Source organism: Callorhinus ursinus, unplaced genomic scaffold (genome assembly GCF_003265705.2).
Source record: "Callorhinus ursinus isolate GAN/ISIS: 27379988/994484 unplaced genomic scaffold, GSC_fseal_2.0 scaffold16, whole genome shotgun sequence".
NCBI lineage: Eukaryota > Metazoa > Chordata > Mammalia > Carnivora > Otariidae > Callorhinus > Callorhinus ursinus.
Window position 1 is genome coordinate 34000345 of NW_027397078.1, and position 20864 is coordinate 34021208.

Here is a 20864-nt window from a genome sequence, read left to right on the forward strand (position 1 = left end):
ACTCCACCAAAAGTAGGAGTTAGGCCCTAGGACTTATCTCTAGAGATTCTGATTAAGTTGGCTGGAGGTGGATCGCTGGCTTCCTGGTATTGGTGTTTCTTGAAAAGCCCCCGGGGTGACTCACTGTATTAACGTACCACTCGGTTAAATAAGGGCAATGGCTTCAGAAGGAATGAGGGTAAGATGGCAAGTAAGTCTGGAAATGGGTTTAAAGGAAGGAGAAAGACAATTGAGGAATAACAACAGCAACCATATGAGCTCCCACCATGGGCCAGACTCTCTCTAAGCCCTGGGCGTACACTTGTGCGTTGTGACCATCAGAAGGGCCGGTGACATAAGGACTCTTATCCTCATTGTCCTCATCAGGAAACTGAGGTCTGAAGAGATCCAGAACCTTGCACAAATCACCTTGTGGTTAAGCAAAGAAATCAGGATCAACTCCTGGCAGCCTGGTAAATACAAATAAAGTTATTTTCAGGTTATCGGGGGGGTGCATATTAATGGTCAGGAGGGGAGACTTTTCTACCACCAGTTTACTTTCCAGCGTAACTCGTATTAATTTCCTCTTTACAGATTAATTTATTTTTAATCCTATCGATTATACTTCCATGTCCAACATCCATATTTTCCTCTGCACCTTCTTCCTCCCACCCCCAAACAGTATCCGTGAGCAAGTGTGATGGTCTTCAGAGTGGAAACCACTCTTCTGGAAACTCAATGCCAGTTCTGGAAACATGGCCGGCACAGATCTTTCACGACTCCCAAACTCCAACGCACTGGGAAGGGATCTGGGAAGACAGGACGCTATCATTCGAGGAGGCAGAGGGCTTTGGTCACTTGGAAAGTGTTCTCTCTGAAAGCTGGAGAATCTAGACGCATCTGGGCTAGAGAAACAGATTCTGCACATCCTCCTGTCTCACCGCCCACTCCATATTCCACAGTATTGCCCAACACCACAAAGCTGAAGGGGTCTGCTGCACAGCCTTCAGCTCATGTGGGCTTTCCATGACAGGGTGGCTAAACCCACCTTGATGATATAGATTGGTCCAGAGAGGTTCTGTTTATCACCCATGGGCTCAGCTAGGCTGATTGTGCTCCACAAAGATGAACAGCATCACAAATCTCCGAACCTCTACCTCCCTTGACTGCCCCACCCCACCCCAATCCCTCACCCCGGCAAGTGTCTGGAGAGAAATGGGGTACTCTAAGCCTCTCAGGCAAATATCTGTCCTCTGTCTCTTCACCACTGGCTAGTACTACTCCTACTCTGGCCTAAGATATATATAATCCCCAGGAACTCTTTTTTGCTCAAGATCTAGGCTACTGCAGACCTATACAACTTAACCTCCAAGAGGGCCGTGCTTCTTCTACCTTCTGAGAGGGAGACAACCCAGGGCCCTGGCCACAGAAGTCCAAAGACAGAGAAGAGTAATGGAAAGATGATCCTGTGGAGTAGGGGTTGGCAAACTTGTGGCAAAGGACCAAAGAATAAATAATTTAGGCTTTGCAGTTCACATGGTCTTTGTCGTAACTACTCAACTCTGCAGTTGTAGAACAAAAGCAACCCTAGGGGACACATAAGTGAATGAATGAATGTGGCCCTATGCCAATAAAACTTTATTTATGGACCTTGAAATTTCAGTTTTATGTAATTTTTAGGTATTGAGAAATATTCTTTTGTTTTTCAACCATTTAAAAATGTGAAAACCAGGGCACCTGGGTGACTCAGTTGGTTGAGCATCTGCCTTCGGCTCAGGTCATGATCCCGGAGTCCCAGGATTGAGCCCCGCATCGGGCTCCCTGCTCAGCGGGGAGTCTGCTTCTCCTTCTTCCCCTCACCCTGCTCATGCTCTCTCAAATAAAATAATCTTAAAAAAAATGTAAAAACCATTCTTAGTTCCCAGAATGTACAAAAACAGACTGTGGGCAGGATGTGGACCATGGACCGTAGTTTTCTGATCCCTGCTGTCGAAGGAAGATCACCCGGTGACCCCACCCAGTCATATTTATACATGCTTTTATTTCTGCCATCACACGTCCATGTCTTTTCAATTTTAGTATATGTGCTGCCAAAGCGAGCACACATTGGACATCCAATAGACATCCAATAGACATCCATGTCTTAGCAGACCAACGTTGATGTGCAATCAGAAAACTATTTTGTCCACAGCTATGACAAGTCTCTCTCTCTTGAAATAAGAGTTGGGAGAGCCCTAAGTCCCCTGCAAAGTGAAGTTATGGGGCCAAATTCGTCACTGTTTGGTGAAATTTGAAACTTTTAAATATTAAACTGCAAACTGGAAGGACTTTCCAAAGATTTAAGGAAGCCATTCTAAATACACATACATGTTTTTCTCAACTTGAAACAGAACACAAAAATATTCCGGGAACTGAAGCTTAACTGAATAAGCATGGCATTTGGTCTGAGTTTTGGGGGAATTAAGTTATGGGAAACACCAAAACCACTTATCTGTGGAAAGTCCTCAAACCCAGAACACAGTAGCTGATCCAAAGTGAAAGTTCCAAACTTGTAACTGGGTGATGATAAACATTTTGGGTGTGAGGGCCTCCTCAGGGATCACAACGTTTTATTTTCTGTCAAAATGCATTTCCCACTGTTCAGCTAGAATAGAGGATGGTCATTTTTAGTAAACACTCTGTCCTTAATATAGAAGAAAAAGGAAAGTCCTATTAAAATGACTCAAGTGTTCTGGTCAGTTGTATAGGAAACAAAGAATATAAAGGTTTTTCAAATATGGGCCTCTGAGCATTATACATGTTGACATTCAAAACTCAATCAGTTAAGCTGCTCTCAGCAGCTAATAGGAGCCTTTGGCATTTAAATTTCCAGAAAGAAGCTTTATTTGGAGGGAAACCTAGCGGCAGGAAGGTTATAGTGCTAGACTTTAGGGAGTTTAAAGGTTTTTTTTGTTTTTTTGTTTTGTTTTTTCTTTAAATTTTTATTGTTATGTTAATCACCATACATTACATCACTAGTTTTTGATGTAGTGTTCCACGATTCATTGTTTGTGCATAACACCCAGTGCTCCACGCAGAACGTGCCCTCTCTAATACCCATCACAAGGCTAACCCATCCCCCACCCCCCTCCCCTCCAGAATCCCCAGTTTGTTTTGTGTTTTGTTTTGTTTTGTTTTGTTTTGTTTTGTTTTGTTTTTGCCGGGTGGAGATTGGAGCTGATGGAGGTTGGACTGGTGTTTGAAATAAAGTATGGGTTTTGACAGCAACCCACACTTTCTGTGTTGTAAAGATGTCATCCTGAGTTTAGACCTGTTGAATTTTTTCTGCATTTTTTATGAAAGTTTTTATTTATTTATAATCTCTACACCCCATGTGGGGCTTGAAATCACAACCCCAAGATCAAGAGTCACATCCTCTGCTGACTGAGCCAGGCCCCTTGGCTGCATTTTACTTCTGGAGAAACACAAAACACTTTTCACGCTGAAGTCTAAGAGGCAACGATCATTCTAAGGTTTTCATTTGGGAACCTTCCACAGAAAATCAAGCAGTTAAAAAAAAAGGCATCACATCTATAAGAGAAATACAGAGTCTAGTCTTAAAGAGTATCAGCTGTAAGTCAGAGAAACATTCAATGGGTGATGTCCTGTGTACATCTGGAAGCATAGAACTGGGGTTCAGATAATAAGTTGGGGCTGATCCAAATTAAAAGGTAGTTATCCACAATTTTAGGGCATTCTTTGAATGGTAACATGGGTCAAAATTAATTTTCTTTTTAGGAGTTTGAGAAAAGACTCAAATTATCATTAAAAAACAAACAAAAAATATACAATTTATTGACTAGCAATAGTATACCCCCTGAAGTTGTTATACTATTGAAACTATTAAACAGATCGCTTCTCGGCCTCTTGGCTAAGATCAAGTGAAACTATTAAACAGAATAACCTCTGGCAATACATAATTTATAGCATTTATATCAACGAGTGAGGCAGCCCTGGTCCTTAATATAGACATGATATAGACACATGGTGCCTCTGAGGACAGAAGGTGGGCCCTGATGAACAAGGAACCCGGAACCATAAGCAGGGGGGTGTGGGGGCAGTGGGGCCTGGCTGTGTCTTAGGAAATTGCTTCATCCATTCAGGCTACACTCTGCAGGCCCCGCTGGTCTTCCTGTTCATTCCGATCGCAGAAAGATTTCCTCTGCTGTTCCCACCGTCAGGACCACTCTTTGTCCTGAACTTTACAAGGCTGGGTCCTTCTCACCATTCAGGTCTCAGCTCAAACGTCACCTCCTCGGAGAGGTCTTTCCTGACAACCACATCTGAGGCTGTCTCCAAAGCTCTCAATTTGTACTGCGCACACAGATCTGTTACAAAGCAGACTTGGACTCAGTGGGTTCAGGAAGGGAGCGGGGGACAGTGGTGTGAGGCTGAGATTATTATTATTTTTTAAGATTTTATTTGTCAGAGAGAGGGGGAGAGAGAGAAAGAGAGCAAGTGCACACAAGCAGGGGGCGTGGCAGGCAGAGGGAGAAGCAGGTTCCCCGCCGAGCAAGGAGCCCGATGCGGGGCTCGATCCCAGGACCCTGGGATCATGACCTGAGTGGAAGGCAGCCGCTTAACCGACTGAGCCACCCAGGCATCCCTGAGATTCTGCATTTCTAACAAACTCCCAAGAGATGCAAACCTGCCTCTCCCCACACCACACCCCGGGAGGCGGCCCTACCCCTCAATCTCTGTCACAGCACCTATTTCTCTTTCTTCATGGGGTGTCTCACACTTTGAAATTATGTTCGTGTACTGGATCGTTCATTGGTTGTTTGATTTACTAGAAGGTAAATTCCACAAGAGGAGGGACTTATTTTTTTGCACTATTAGTCTTTTACTTCTTTTTAATCTTCATTAGCAGAGTTCCCTGGTGATCAGATCAAATAATTATTACAAAAACAAAAACAAAAACCAAAAAACAAAAAACAAAAAAAGGCAAAAAACACCACAGTCACATCCCCCTGTGATAATCGGCTCGTAGTTGAGCGCACTGATCGAGATACAAAGCTGCCTAGATTCGGGCCTACAGCAGGGACAGGCTCCCTGATTGCAGATTAACTTGGCTGAAACAGGACTCTGGTAGAGAGTTACACCACAGTAAAGTGAAGCGAGAATGTGTCAGGTAATCTTGTCAGGAGCTTCAGCCTCAGTAACCTGCATTAAAGGGATAATCCTCCAAATGAGACACACAATCCACAGTCCAGGCCCTCCAGTTCCTGTTGAAGCTCACTAAGTATGGTCACCAACGCCTCATCATTAATCCATTTAAAGTCAAAGGCCTCAAAGTTCTCAACAATGCCTATCAGTGACAAACCTGAGGATCGCAGCTCTAGTCCTCTGGATATGGAATTGGATCAGACCCTGGGCTGTGGGTTTTTTGTACTTCATACCTATCACCTGAATTTTGGGATCCTCCAGAGGTGAAGATCCTCTGGCTTGGTCCAAAGTCTTTCGGGAAGAGCCCAGAAGGCTTTAAGTTGTGACAGCGATGCCCTTGAAATGGGTGTCCTGGATCCATTTTTTCCTGTGAGGCAAGGCGGACACTCGATCTGGTCAGTCACTTGTTTGCATTTCAGCCTAGGTTTGTTCAAGAGCCTTTTGATCTGGAAGTGGTGGAAGACTGCCAAGGCTCTCACCAGCCCCTCACCCACCAGCTCCTCCGTGGCCTCCCAGGCACCCAAGAATGTTAGTTTACTGGTGAGGTCATTGCCTTTATGATCTTCGGGGGGAAAAGTCCTTCGCAGGCTGTAATCCCTGTGACCAGTGAATGAGATAGATGTCCACATAGTCCTGTTTCAGATTCTTGGCAGTCTTCGGATCGGCTTCCTTCACTAAGATTCTCTCAAAGGTGGGTCCTAACTTGCTAACGATGAAGAGGTCCTCCTGCTTCACGACCTTCTCTTGGATGGCTTTTCCCACCTCATTCTTATCCTTGATAGACATAGGCACAATGTGATGGTATCCTGCCTCAATGGCCACCTTCACAGGCTCCTTGACTTTGCCTGGAGGAGACTTCCAGGTGCCCAGGCCCACAATAGACATCTCAGCTTTGGTATCGGGCTCCACCAGGGTGGCCGTGGCTGTTGCGGAAACATTTCTGAGCAAGCAGGTAGACATACCGGGCCGTGGTTAAGGGCACTGGCCCTCAAGCAGGGACTTTGTCCAGGGTTTTCACTTTTCTATTCCCAACACTTAACACAGGACCCGGCATGTTACAGATGCTCTGGCAGTACTGTTAAATGAATGGTGTTTTCCAAAATTCATTCATTCCTGTAACTCTTCAGTACCTGCTTACTGACTCAGCAACTGCTTCTTTATACAACAGGGTCTAGATTGTAAGTGAAGGGCAGAGGCACTCAAGTGCCAGGCCAAAGTGGGATAAGAAGCTTGTACTAGAATGTAAATCTGATGTTACTCAGCAGTATTTAGTTAGTATGAACTTCTTTTTCATAGCAACTTTCTTGATGAAGAAAATTGCTTTCCCTTTTGGCACAGGCTCCTTTTCTCATCACAGAACAGTGTGAGCTGGCAACTGTGCGTAGGCGGCATTGTTCCTAGCACTGATACAGAGGCAAGTAGCTCAGTAAGATATATACTCCAACTTCAGGAGCGCCTGGGTGGCTCAGTCAGTTAAGCGTCTGACTCCCAATTCTGGCTCAAGTCAAGATCTCAGGGTCATGGGATGGCACCCAATGTCGGGCTCTAGGCTCAGCAGCGTGTCTGGTGGGGGGCATTATGGGAGGCGAGGGGAGCTGTGTGTAAAAGAAATATAAAAGTGGTAAATTATCAGAAAGAAAATAAAATTGGGCACCTGGGTGGCTCAGTTGGTTAAGCAACTCGCTTCGGCTCAGGTCATGATCCTGGAGTCCCTGGATCGAGTCCCGCTTTGGGCTCCCTGCTCGGCAGGGAGTCTGCTTCTCCCTCTGACCCTTCCCCCTCTCATGGGCTCGCTCTCTCTCTCTCTCTCTCTCTCTCTCTCTCATTCTCTCTGTCTCAAATAAATAAAATCTTAAAAAAAAAAGAAAGAAAGAAAAGAAAATTGACAGGCCATGGAGAATTGCGAGGGAGATGACAATTATAATACCAAAAATTGTGGAAGAGAATAGAGAATTATAGGAGATGCATAGAGTTACAGGAGGCTTGTGGGAGCTGTGGAATGTGAAAGAATTGCTAAAGAGAATATAAAATTATTTTAGCATAAATTGTCAGCAGGTATAATAATGAGGCAGATGGAAATTAGAATGTTGAAAATTGTGGGAGTGGCAGGGAGACCTGTGGGAAGAACTGAGAGAATAGAAACTTAGTGAAAAAATTCCTGGGGGAATAAAAATTGGGGTAGTTGATGAGAATTGGGGGAGAAAATGAGAACAGAATTGTAAAGGAAAACAAACTGCAGGAGAGCCTGGGAATCACGGGAGAGCAAGGCATTGTGGGAGAGGATGAATTGTGAGAAGAGAATCTGAGCCGGAGAATTGTGGGAAAGCATGGGTTGTGAGAGACAGGGCAGTGTGGAAGCTGAAATACAAGAGCAGCACTGTAAAACAGTGAGGAATGGCAGGTTTGGAAAGGGGACTCATTTTACCAGGACCGAGTGTAATTCAGCTTGCAACTCGGACAGCTGCTGTTTTTAACTCTGCTGAAGCCTTGTGTCTGACAGCAGCAGTTCCTATCACATTACCATGGACTGGCAACCTCCTCGGCCCTGCTTCCATTGTTCCAAGGGCTAGGTTAGTGTTCCAGACCAGCTCCATGCCATCCTCACAGGACTTGCTCTGCGCCTCAGTTCTGAAAGTTCAACAGTAATTTAGTGCTTCTAGGCTTTGCCTTATCTCAGCCCCTACTTTTGGGGGCCCTGAGAGGTCTAACTTAAACAGTCACAAGACACTCATTTCTCATGTCATTTTCAGTTGTCCAGAAAGAAAAGGAATATAGATGCCTTGCTAAGTGACATTTTCCCCCTTTTGTACTGAATTTTCCAATGAATGGTAGGAAATCTGCTCATTCATCAGGAAATGGCCCATTTATCATTTTCATGAATAAATGTAATGAGAATGCTAGTTTCGGCTTGGAAGTGTTATAAATATAAATCATTGGCTTCAGAATTTAAAAAAAATCTTTGCTCGCTTCTGGCCAAGAGCTGAGGGCTTCATCTTACTGCATTTATACATCAGAGATTTCCTAAGTGTTTGTAATTACAACCAGGGAGATCTTCTGGATGTAATTCAGGACTCTTTCACTTCTTGGTCTATAATATTTTCCATATGTTGATTTGGAAATGTTGTACCTCTGTTAGCAGCTCCCCCCCACCGCCCCCGCCGCCCAGCCTTAAAAAGCCATCAGCTTTAAAAAGGCAAAATATTCCTCATGTTTTTAAGTAGGAAGAACACTGTAATGTTAGAGTTACTTTCTCTTTGAGGTACTTCTGTGCCTATACATACATAGGAACGCTTTAAAGACTATCTTTGGGGCATCTGCGTGGCTCAGTGTGTTAAAAGTTCGACTCCTGATTTTGGCTCAGGACATGGTCTCAGGTTCCTGGGATCGAGCCCTGCGTTGGGCTGCCGAGTCCGCTTGTCCCTCTCCCACTGCCCCTGCTGTTTCTCTCAAATAGATCTTAAAAAAAAAAAACAAAACTGAAAGCTGACCATCATTGGTAACCAAGCGGGGGCGGGTGTCCAAGTAATCCCTCCTCCCAGGAGCAAATGAGCGAGTGAAGGCAAAATGAGAATCAGACTCTACGTTACAAAAAGAATGTCATTGGAGGAGACGAGCCGTCCTGACCATCGCCATCCGGCTTTGATGGCAGCAGGCCAACCAGAGTGTTACCTCGTTGATTAAATGCTAAGTATCTATGCAGTCCAAGGAGCACCGTTTTCGTGGTTTAGTGGGTTTCTCAGAGTTCATTGTTTGTTGTTTTAAAACTTAGAAACAGTGTATTACTTCCTCAGTACAAAGTAATTGAAAACATTCATGAACATTAAGTGAGAACTCAGCCTCCCCGGGGCCCCCGGCCTCCAGTCCCTCAATAACCCTCCCTGGAGATAATACTGTTACCATTTCCTAGATAGAGAGGATTCATTTTCCCAAAATAAACACCATGTGTCGAGCTCAAAGTGTTTTCCACTAATATTATTCAATATTTGATGTGGCAAAATTCCATTCCAACAGAACAATCTGCCATGAACTGAAATGAGAGGACCCGTGATTGTGTAGCCCCACAAGGAGTGCTAAGAGATTTAGTAAGAGTCTGTGGGTATATTTGAATGAAAGACACCTGAATTATCATGGAGTCAGTGACTTCTGTGCCTGGGGAAACTTTTTGGGTCATTTTTAATCTAGAAGTTGCTCTCCTGTACCAACAGCCCTGGGGCTTTAACCCTCAACTTCAGTGCAACTTAGAGGGACAAAGGCCAGAATGTCCCTAAATTCTGCAGTTCAGAGACAAAAGACATGCCCAGGTCCACCAGGGATTCCAGACTAGCAAAGGAGAAATGCAATTTGCTGGAATTTCTTAAATGTGTGTTGTCACAATTAGGGACATCCGAATCTGAATCTTGAAGACACAGTCATCAAAGGCTGTGTACTCCACAGACAGACATCGCAGGAGTAAGTAAGACTTACTATAATCGGGAACGAGAGATCACCTGAATAGGACAAAGTAACCTTCCTAATAAGGCTGGCAGGAAATGTCCAGCAGGGTCCCGGGCCATGAGACAAGGAGGCCCAAGGTCAACAATCAAGCTAGCCAACAGAAGCAGCAGGAATCTGGATAGAACCATGGGTTAGTGTAGGTCCTCCACAGGCCATCTACCAAGAGGAGGTCAGATGTGCAAGGATCTGACCAAGGGAAATCCTACAGGAGAAATAGGGTTGATGCTAGGGGAAGGCTGTAGCATCAGCCCTTGCTGCATGTCTGACCCCAGCAAAGGAGAGCAGGAAGGCATGATGGCAGAAGGATCCTAGCTACTGTGCAGACTAAAGAAGTTTTGGCCAAGGTGCTGGGAAGTGTTGGAGCCTAAGTCCACCAGTAGAGGAAAGTTGTGTCTCCCAGCCACAGGCAGCCTCGGTTTCCCCCTTGAACTTGGGTAATTGGCAGGTGCTACCACAAAGGAGGGATGGCCTCAGCACCAGCGCGGTGATGGATTTCAGAGGACACATGCTAGGCCCCAGGTCCCCGGGGCGGTGGCGGTGGAGGGGGGGGTGTCTCCACCGTACAGCTGAAGGCCTAAAGGGGATATGCAGATGGCTGGCCTAAGCCAAGGCCGGGGTTTCTCTCAGGCCTTTCTGTTCAAGAATCCACCATGTCCATCTGAGGTAGAGTCGGGAGTGGAGGTCACCAGCAGTCCCCTCCAGCCCCGTCCTGATCAACCCCCATTTACTGCAGTGAACTATTTAGGAGGCTACATATAGTTCATTTCCTGAGAGGATTTCACGTTGCCTAACTTTTCTGTGGTCATCTTCTCTTCAATAAAAGAACCCTGTTAGCTAGGAAGAGAACTGAACGGGTGAACGTGGCAACGGCCCTCAGGTTGCGGGCACTCAGAAGAGGCAGGTCAAGCTAACGTGCACTCCGTGCAACAGGAGTCCTGCTCGGGCCTGCACTTCGGGATGCGGGACCACCGCCTGAGGCCCGAGGACAGCCAAGGCCTCAGCCGGAGTAAGACGGAGCGGAAGGTCCTGGCTGAAGCCGAAAAGGTCTACTAGACAAAGAGCAGGCCCCGGTGGTGGAGAAAATCCCCCAGCTCCACCACCTCATCCTGTCAGCCCTTCACAAGGGCTCCGTGTGACAGAGGCCACAGCGCCTCACAAAATCCCTTGAGAATATGAATGCCACTCCCCGCCCCGCCCCATTTTCACATATACTTGGGCTACAGTCCATCTCCCATTTCATGATCTGTTCGAGTCTGTCAAAGCGGGGAGTGGGGGGGTTCAGGAGCAGCATATCTGTGGGAACGGAACATAAGGTCTGCCTGGGCACTGAAAGCCAGAGAGGTAGAGGCGGGTTCTGCAGGGTGGCTGGCCGGACCCACACGGTTCCCTGCCTGTCTGCATGAGCGAAACTCGGAACCCAGTCATCAAAACCCTGGCGACATTGCTGGCCTCACGGCACTTCCACCCAAGCTTCTGCAAACACAGCCCAAGACCTCCTTCTACATCCGGAACCATTTCGGAAGAACTCTGAAAAGGGGTTTCCGGAATTCATGGTCTTCTATTTGAAGATTTTTAAATTTTACATGAAGATTTTTAAAGAGAGAGAAAGAGAGGGCACACAAATGGGAGGGGGAGAGGGAGAGAGAGAATCTCAAGCAGACTCCCTGCTGAGCGTGGAGCCCGATGTGGGGCTAGATCTTACCACCCTGAGATCAGGACCTGAGCAGAAACCAAGAGTCCAACGCTTAGCCGACTGAGCCACCCAGGCGCCCCTAAAAACTTTCTATTTATTTTGGGGTATAATTCAAAAGTACCAAAGGATTTGCCAGGAAACAATATATCCTGCCCCTTCCCTCCAACAACAGTACTGAACTCTACCTGAGCCCCCTGCTCCTGGAAGACAGCAGAAAGAAATCTCCCCAGGCTCTTGTGTTTCAGGAAGCCGCTTATTGCTAAGAACCACCTTTCTCCATAGGACTTCGAGAAGAGCTGTGGAGAAACCCTGTGTTTACCTCAAAGCCAGACACAGACCCTCCTAACTGCCATTTTTTGCCTTAAAAGTGATTAGCTCAATTGTTCTGCCCCCACCAATCCATTGGAACAAACTGCTGGTTAACAGAAGTTTCACCAAGTACCTTGCCTTCCTCCAGATCTGGAACTTCAGCCTGAGCCCGAGTCCGAAGAATGCCCTCCTTGGGACAGGCTGGCCTCCGGGGAAACCCTTCTTGCAAGAATCCTTTTTAATAAGGTCTTTATCAAATCTGGGTTTTTTGTTTGACCTCCAACCCCCACTTCTCCCCGAAGGCAGCCCCTGTCCCTGGCTTCTTACACATCCTTCCCTAGATATTTCTGTGAATACACAGACTAGGTTTGTAAACATTCTCATCATTTCTACCATCTTATTTCCATAGAACAGTGTATGTTACAGATTATTCCCTGTTAGCATACGTGGATGGCCTCATTGTGTCTTCAGCTAGAGTCTTCTAAGGCCTTTTGTGGACACCCTTTTATCTACACAGTCCCCCATTGATGGAAATTTAGGCTGTCGCACAAACTCTAATGTGAGGAATTTTGCATATGTTTGTCATCTTGCACCTAGGTGCCCATGTCCCTAAAGAGAATACCTAGTTGGGGAATTCTGGGTCACAGTACACAGGTATTTTTCATTTTGGTTGATAGTGCTGGATTGTTCTAAGATGCTGTACCGATTCACACTCCCACTGGCCAGTGTTTCTTTAAAAAAATGCAGAATCTTGGGAGCATCTGGGTGACTCAGTCAGTCAAGCATCTGCCTTTGGCTCAGGTCGTGAACCCAGGGTCCTGGGACCGAGCCCCACATTGCATCGGGCTCCCTGCTCAGTGGGGAGCCTGCTTCTCCCCCCCCCCCACTCGTGCTCGTGCTCACTCTCTCAAATAAAGATCTTTTTAAAAATGCAGAATCTTGGACCCCAACCCAGATTTACTAAATCAGCTTGTCTTTCACCGAAGCCCCAGGTGATGTGCAAGCACATTCAGGTTTGAGAAGCTGCCCGAGAGCAGCGGCGCTCACCCCAGGCCACTTATTAGAATCCCCTGGGGAAGAGTTCAAGCATTCTGATGCCCGCACCACACCAGCCTAACGAAATCAGAATGGGGGGATTTTTTTAAAGCTCCCCAGGTGATTACAAGGTACAAAGCAATTACCTTAGAAATCAGAAGTTACAAATGACCCGTTTTATCATTATCTGCCTCTTTGAAAGTGAAAAAGTAGAATGGAGCACAACAGTGACAATTTAAGGGTTCTTATTTAACTTCTGACTTTAACACCCTCAAACTGGAGCAAATAAAGCAGGGGCCATTTAATGTTGGGGACCAACAGGGAGTTCCTTTACCCTATTGAATCTTTCGTTTTAACCCCATCTGTGTCCATTTAATGCATCCCATTTCTTAATAGCCACCTTGAGACTGCCACCCTGCTGGGGGGGCGACCCCGAGACTCTCCTCTGTTTCCCTATCATATTTCTCTTCCGATCTCTTAGTAAGTTTCAAAGTTTCTACCTTATAGGCAAGAGTCCCGAGACTCCCCTCAGCCTATTCCTATTCTCATTAGTTAACCTAACGTTCTTATTAGCATTTGTAAGACAGAGGAGGGGAAGCAGAGACAGCCAGTTTGCTGCTATTAGGTTAAATGGGGTGCCCCTGTGAAGGGAGCCCCCTTAACCGCAGCAGTTACCACGACCTGGGTAACAAGCATACTCGGTGAGTGACTATCTTGGTCATCATAAAGCTGGTCCCACATGGCTTAGCAGAGAAACTTCTGAGCTGCTTTATCTGGAGCATTCCACTTGGTATTCATAAAGCGAGGTGAGCAGTCCCCCTTCTCAGGGTTAACAGATCTTCTAGTGGCTTTTATCCAGTCCACTCGGCTCGCTGTTCCTTCAGGAAGGACCTCCTATGTGTCTGGATCACACAAAGCCATCTCTGATCGTTCCATGGGGAGCTGTGCGTTCTGTACCAACTCGAAACCTGCTCTTCCACTCTGCAGCATGCAAAACCAAAGACACTCCTAATTTGTTGCTTTCATAATCCATGTCAGCAAAGGCTGCTTAGGAAACTGATCCACAAAGCGATGATACCAGTTCACAAACTACAAACAACTTCATACTATAACCCCTGGTTTCAACAGTTTCTTAGCTTTGCCCTTCTATCACGTTGACTACCTTCTTGGTGACCACGGATCTTAGACTTTGTGTTGTCCCTGCAGAATCTTCCCCCTCCTAGGTGGCTTAGAGGCTAGTAGCCAAAGCTCAGACTCACTGAAATTTAAGTTTGGTCTAGCACTGAAGCCTGACCCAACACTCTTTTAATTTCATTTTACCTATTACAGATAATAACCCAAGGTTCAAAAAATTTGCCTTTTTCTTAGTAGCCTGTATTTCCTTATGCATCCAGTGAACCAACTCCCCAGCATTTGGATCCGTCTCTAGATTCCAACGGCAAGCTTTCACCTTCCATAACTCAGGAGTGGGCCCGATGGGAGAGACGCACGGGGTTAGGGCGCGTTGCTTCCAAGTCCTCGCCGGGCACGCACCCCGCTCCTCTGCACCTCCACGCATTCGCCACCGGGTGACCCCCTTCCGTCTGGGTTTTTATGGAGACTTCATTACCTAAGCATGATTGAGTAAATCATTGGCCATTGGTGAATCATTGGCAACCAGCCCCCATCCTTAGGTGCTTTCCAAAAGTACCCCATTAACGTAACAAAATGCACCTTTGCTGCTCTCCTCAGCCAATTCCAAGGGTCTTAGGAGCTCTGTGCCAGGAAATGAGGCCCTAGACCAAATATATCTTTCTTATTATAAATCACAATATCACAGTCAGGCAGAATTTTTCTGAAAAGACAGCCTAAATCCTGTTACTACTATCCTGGAAACTTGAAATGGTTTTCCATCCTCTTCTGCCAAGTTGAGTTTTTTGTAAATAGATTCCTGGACCCACTGCCCTGAGCTAGGGAAGAAGAATCTCTGGGATAAAGTCAGGAGTGGCCAGCAGAGCATCTGACATCTTCTAAGATCTCCGTATATATGTGTTGAAAGAATGAATGGATCACACATTTATATGCTTAAGCTGGAATGCATATTGGAACCACCGGGTGGCGACCGTTAACAATACTGATGCTTGGAGGCTCCCACTGGGCCAATTAAATCAAAATACCTGGTGGTGGGGGCAGGCCACCTCAAGTGATCAACTGTTTCAGAGTTGAGCACGACTGTCTTCAAGCCTTCTAACCCTCCAACTCAAACTCACCTGCGCGAGTTCTTTGGGACGAACTGATTTGTCTTTAATTTTTATTTGGCCACCCTTGTGGATTTGTTCATCTGTCTCTCTCTCCATCTGTGCTGTACGATATGGTAGCTACTAGCCCCACATGGCAATTAAAACTTAAATTAAAATAAAAAAATTCAGTTCAGTTACACTAGCTGTTTCAAGTGCTCAAAGGCAAATGGTTATTTAAAATTAAAATAACATTCCTTAGTCTCACATTTCTGGTGTTTAATTGGCATGTGTAGTTAGTGATCACCATATTAAACAAAGCAGACCCAATGAGGGCTAACAGGATGGAGGAGAGTATATAGTAGGTAGTTCAACTATTCTTTACTGGGGAAATTAAAAGAACGGGGAAGGCATTTATCATCTTTCAAGTATTTCAATTATCATTGGTGGTAGTGAGGCCAGACACTTTAGTTCCTGGACCTATTTTTTAATTAGGGTTGTTTTGTTCCCCACTTACTTAGGTTTTAGGCACCTCTCTTTTTCTTTGTTTTTGGTTTTTGTTTTAGGCACCTCCTAGCCTCATGCTTGGCCAATCATGAACTTTGCCTTTTTGACTCCTCCTCCCTTCCCCACTGAATGTAGACACCTAACGGGACCTGAGGACCTGACCGTAACACTTGCCTTGAGGTATCTGATCCGGATCAGGCCCCAAATAGCACCTCATTGTCCGGAAGAATGCTTACCTCCGGATTGTTTCAAGGCCCCCTTCCCTCAAGGTTTTGTAACTGAACCAACATGAGTTCACTCCTTGGTGAGTCTGAAACTGCACCAGGTGGAATTGTTGCACCAAGAAAACTTTTATTTGCAACAAATAAGGAGATCATGGGGAATGGCTTGCAAAGCCATGACTTCTCAAGAGAGGGGAATGGTTCCTTTTGTTTAGGGTTAGGATTTTTTTTTTTTTTAAGATTTTATTTATTTATTTGAGAGACAGTGAGAGAGGGGACACGAGCAGGGGGAGCGGGAGAGGGAGCCTTACAGGGGCTCGACAGGGACTCAACATGGGCTCGATCCCAGGTCCCTGGGATCATGACCCGAGCCGAAGGCAGATGCTTAACAACTGAGCCACCCAGTGCCCCAGGATGAATATTTAGACAGGGAAGCCGTGGGGTCGGCCGGATGGGGCATCATGTCACACATGCACCTTAAGGAAACATGCTTTCCTGTACCTTGTATGTTATGTAAATGAGGCTGAGGCTCCTCCCTGGGTGGAGATTTTAGTATTATTATGAGGTAAAGGTGACTGTAGGTCATTCCAGAGGTCACTCCAGGGTCCATCTGCACAGGTGTAAGCCGGGGGTTTAGCTGAAAAGGTCTGGGTGGGTCTGGGCCCTGCTGCAGGTCTTGTCAGGGTAGACATCACCTCTGGGGTGGTTTCAGGTTTCATCTGTCTGAGTCCAGAGGTAGACCGGCAAGAAGAGCTTAAAGAAAAATATAAGACAAAGGTGGGTGAGTACAAGCAGGTGGGCACTAAAGGTCAGGTCTTGGGATCCAGCTGGTGGCGCTCCCTCTCGCTTTACCCGCGACCTCACTGTGTGGCCCTTGGGCATGCCGTGTACCCTCTAGGTCTTGTGATGTAGCTTGTTCTTCAAAGTCCCCCGAGGTTTTTGCTAAACTGTGTCCTGCAATCGCAGTAAGAACCACACGGACTCGTCCCACCACAACATTGGCTCTGGTCATGGAAGTGCCCGTGGTGGCTCACGGGTAATGTGGGCCCAGGTGAGTGCCCTGGGCATCCCTAGCCAAGAGCACCACTGTCAGTAGGCTGAGAAGACACAATAGAGCCTGAAACATCTTATAACACCAGATAGTAAGGACACTTTCAAAGGCAATTAGGATCATGTCAAAAGACTCAGGAACCAACTTGATGAGGCTCCCACTAGCCCAATACGGTACAACTTGAGCTTTAATCATGATAATTAATAACTGCAATGGATTGAAATCCTCAAATGTTCAAATATATGAATTTAAAATAATATTTAGAGTGATGATGATGTCACCTCTATAGGACAGGAAACCAATGTGCTGTCTTGAAAATTAATAAATAAAGGAAGCAAATCAAAGATTTATCCCACCCTCCTCTACGAACTATAACACTTCAACAAGTAGTAAATGAGTGGAAGTCCCTAGAAAGGGTAAAATTAGAAAAGAACCCTTTTGCAACCCCTGATAAAGATATATAGATATGTATTAAGCATCAGTGGGTGGTAACATCATCAAAACAGAGACAACCAGACATTATGAGCTTCCATCACCATCCTGTGGTCTTGCCAGAGAGATCTGACCTGAGTCTGACAAGTCTCAGGATCCCATTGCTGAATTGCAGGAAATATGGAGGACAAAGAAACACAGCGAACTGCGTCAAGAGTGTTGTGTTAGTTATCTACTGCTGCATAACAAATTACCCCAAAACTTAGCGGCTTTAGGCAATAATTCACACTTATCATCCTCATAGTCTCTGGAATTCAAGAATGGTTTAACAGGGTGGTTCTGGCAACAGCTCACACGTGAAGTCACAGACAAGATGTTCTCTGGGGCTGAAGTTATGTGAAGACTTGAATGGGGCTAGAGCACCTATTTCCAAGGTGGCCTCCCCACGGGGCTGTCAAGTGCATGCTGGCCATCGGTGGGAAGCCTCAGTTCCCCCTCACAAGGGCCTCTCTCAGGCTGCTTCAATATCCTTGTGAGGTAGTGGCTGGCTTTTCCTGCTGAGTAATCCAAGAGAGCAAACCAGAAGCAGCACATCGTTTATGATAAAGCCTCAGAAAGCACATGCTATCACTTTGCCTGTATTCTGTTGGTCACACAGACCAACTCTGATACCAGGTTGTAGGTGAGGGGAGCTAAAACGTGTGGAGTGAGGCTCACTGGCACCCATCCTGAAAGCTGGAGCCACAAGTATGCAGTGAACTCCACGCTGTGAAAACATGACTCTTTAAATAGTCTAGGTTCTTTTTTTTCTTTCAAGATTTTATTTATTTCAGAGAGAGCGAGGGAGAGAGAGAGTGCAAGTTGGGGGTGGGCAGAGGGAGAGGGATAAGCAGGTTCCCTGATGAGCAGGGAACCCGACACAAGACTCAATCAATCCCAGGACCCTGGGATCGTGACCTGAGCCAAAGGCAGACGCTTAACCGACGGACCCACCCAGGCGCCCCGGTCTAGGTTCTTCATTAGATAAATTGTAAGCAAAAGAACGGAATGGGCAAGGAGCCTACAGTTTGAAAGAGACTTAAAAGACATATCAAATTTTAAAATATGGGCAAGACTATATGTCCTATCCAGGTACACGTGCCTGGGTAATAATATTAAAACCTGCAAGGAAGTGATTACCAGAAAAGCCGAAGTGGATGGTTACCTATGTGTGGGGAAAGGGAGGGAAGGGACTGGAAATGGGTACGTAGAAGGGGCTTGGGGTGGCTAGCAACATTCTTTCTTGACCTGGTGATGGTTACGAGGGTGCTTAACTTCGAATCCTTCACTAAGGCATGTGTTCACTTTATGAGATTTCCTGTATCTATTTCTTTTTACAATGAAAATACTTAAGAAAAAATTAGAAATCTTAGCTGTGAGGTACAATGTTAAATCCTCCTGAGGATATTGGTTGGACTTTTGTGCAGAAGTCACAGTTCCTTTGAACACTATAAATTAGGAGGCCAGAACATAGGTCTTTTTAAAGACCTTTTTCAAAAGTACAAAATGAAATGAAATGCAAGAATGCCAACATGTTTACAACATTCCTACTGTTTTTTTCTCCCACCCCTCTTCAAGGTAGTAAAACTAAGGAATTTCAAATGACGTCTCATGCACTGTAGAGACACAAATACTCTCTCTTTCCTCAAGTCCAGGTTATTGTCTTTGGAATGGAAATAGGAAATTGAGTGTGATGGAATGTCCTTCCACCCACCTTTCATGAAAGGAATTTTTATTGCAAGTAGCACCAGTGTCCCAGGAGTGCCTTTTGAATGAAAGAATGAAGGCCACTTCTTCCTACCTCCTCTGTCAATAAGCTTAAGTTATCCCAAATATTAACAGAGATAACCTCCCAGCAAAAGATATAGTTCTCATGTTTCCTCACAAAGCCCTAGAAGAAAAAAGAAAACACACCACCCTAATCCCAAGCAATTTCTTAGCTATGCAGCTAAAACAGAAAAGCAAATCAAATCAAAAAATCATCTTTTTTCTTAAGTGAAAACTGTTTTGCACTAGAAATCAGGATTATTTTTACTGGTAGGTGGCTGAGTGAATAGGTCCCATGGGTATCTTTGAATTTTCTAAAAGCTGTTACAAGTTGGGGGCCACTCATTTTTGGTGGAGAGAAACCAGTTCCTGATCTTCCCTTCAACCAATCCCCTAAATTCAGGTGAATTCTCTTGTGTGCTTATTTTTCTGTTATGCCTCACTCTCATTTCCAGGAATAATCTTTTACTTTTTATTTTTATTTATTTTTTTAGATTTTATTTATTTATTTGACAGAGAGGGAGACACAGCGAGAGAGGGAACACAAGCCGGGGGAGCGGGAGAGGGAGAAGCACACTTCCAGCGGAGCAGGGAGTCCGATGCAAGGCTCAATCCCAGGACCCTGGGACCATGACCTGAGCCGAAGGCAGATGCTTAACAACTGAGCCACGCAGGTGCCCCAATCTTTTACTTTTTAAATTAAATTTATTTTGAGAGAGAGCAAGCGCGGGCAGAGCGGTGAGGGGCAGAGGGAGAGGGAGAGAGACTCTCAAGCAGACTCTGCACTGAGCATTGAGCCCAGTGCAGGGCTCGATCTCATGACCCTGAGCTCATGAGCTGAGCCAAAATCAAGAGTCAGACACTTAACCGACTGAGCCACCCAGGTGCCCCAGGAATAATCTTTTACAAAGGTAGGCAACAAGAGAAGAGGAACCCCAATGAAAGTGTCTTTGGAATACTTGGAGGCTAGGCCAGAGTTTAAAGTAGAGGAAATTTCTTTCCTGACATGCGTCTGTCAGGAGTAGTCCAAGCCTGTGTATTGCCTTCACAACAACCTAGGGCTCCGCCTTTTTTTTTTCCTTTCCTTTTCTTCCTCTTCTCATTTTCTTTTTTTTGTATTTTAGAAATTAAATTTTATGATTTCAGGTTGGTTCAGGAATCTTGAGGCATGCCAAATTAACCTGGGCCAGGTGGGTAGTTTCTCTGTCTACATTGTTTAATGAGAGGAAGTGTCATTCATATCACCATCATTATTATATATGAACTTAATTCAAATCAATTCGGTAAACACTGAGAATATGCGGTGTTAGAAATTTTTAAGCATCAAATATATCACACCAATATGATATTTTTCTATCAGCGGCCTTTAGAGCAGGGCTTAGACGTACAAAAGCAGATTCTCAAACCACAGGGCACCTCATAAGGCCAAGGATTTAAGGAAACAAAGTTTGGACTCTGACCAATAGAGTATGTTATCTGTGTCCAGAGACATATAAGTAGGCACAGGAGGGAGACTGTCTCCTTGTCAGTTTCCCCTGCTCTCATCAGCAGTCGCCTGTGCCGTGGCGGGGTGAGATTAACTGGTAAATTCATCATAGGACTGATCAACTAGAACGACAGAGGAGTGGTGCTCCAGTTGTGTTCACTGGGGAATAGACTTCGGAATTCACCCCTTTTGAAAAATTTTCTTTAAAAATATTTAGGAAAACTCACCCAAACGGTACGTGTTCCGTCCATCAATCTAGTTAGCACTTCTCAAAGGAGTTTTGCACCAGAAGCATGTGGTAAGGGAGTTAAGAATACACACACATGGCTCCAGCCAAGACTCCTTGATTCTTAGGTCTAGGGAGGTCTAGGCAGATCATGGTGAAAGCTCCCTAGGTCGTCTTTATGCCTACACCTGCTTACCCTCTCAC

The 20864-nt window shown here is 45.5% G+C and overlaps 1 pseudogene; it reads right to left on the bottom strand.

Annotated features, from left to right (window-relative positions):
* Positions 1-5173: 5173 nt before the first annotated feature.
* On the bottom strand, positions 5174-6144 carry LOC112812635 (aldo-keto reductase family 1 member B10 pseudogene; annotated as a pseudogene).
* Between the last annotated feature and the right edge of the window lie 14720 nt (positions 6145-20864).